Here is a 925-nt window from a genome sequence, read left to right as displayed (position 1 = left end):
CCCCCTCGGATAGAACTTTTGGTCAAACTGGGCATTTATTGGAAGGACCTGTCATTAGAGTAGCAGCCCCCTCCGCGGCTCTGTAAGTGTAACAAGTCTAGTATACAAAGTTAAAAGATTTTGCTCCATCTTGACCAGGTTAAACATTTAAAAGCTACTTTACTGTTAATACACCAGTGATAATGATTTAAATAACTATATAAGATTGTAACACTTGACAAAGAGGCCGTTCTTCATAAAAAAGTACATTTTATGTTAATATTTTTTACCTAAAAGAAAACATTTTCCACACATTACCTACATGGGGAACTTTGATTAAAGAAATAAAACTGATACTTAGTTGGGACGCCAGCGTCTACTGTACTGTATGCACTACAGCTCTCAGGGAAATGTCCAATATGTCCACTGGGTTGTTTGGATGCAAATGTGGTTTACGTTTGGGAATCAAATGAATCCCAAGTTAATCACATTAATCACAAACATATCTTGTACGTGTTTTTGACAGTAGTGGGTCGGAGGATTTGGTCGGCTGAAAGAGGAGTTTTCCTTTCAGTGTCAGACACTGCCGAGAAAATCCACTTTACAGTTTGTATATTATTACCTCTGACACACGGGCTCTGAGGTTGAAACAAATATTAATATATGATTTGTTTTACTCTCAAATATTAGGAGCTGAACTTCCACTTGGGACATGAATAGTCCATATCCACGACGTTTGCTATAATACTTGATACTTGAGTAAAAGTACAAGTATCTTAGCCAAAAACGACTTCGGTAGACGTTAAAGTCACCTTTCAGAATGTTACTTGAGTAAAACTCTTAAATTATGTGACATTTACAGTAGTTTCAAAAGTAATTTTCTGATATTAAATGTACTTAACTATTATAAGTATTAATTTTCTTCTTACTTATTGGTTGGCACACA

This window comes from Etheostoma spectabile, chromosome 6, assembly GCF_008692095.1.
Source record: "Etheostoma spectabile isolate EspeVRDwgs_2016 chromosome 6, UIUC_Espe_1.0, whole genome shotgun sequence".
Taxonomy (NCBI): Eukaryota; Metazoa; Chordata; class Actinopteri; order Perciformes; family Percidae; genus Etheostoma; species Etheostoma spectabile.
Note: the sequence above shows the minus strand (reverse complement) of the source record.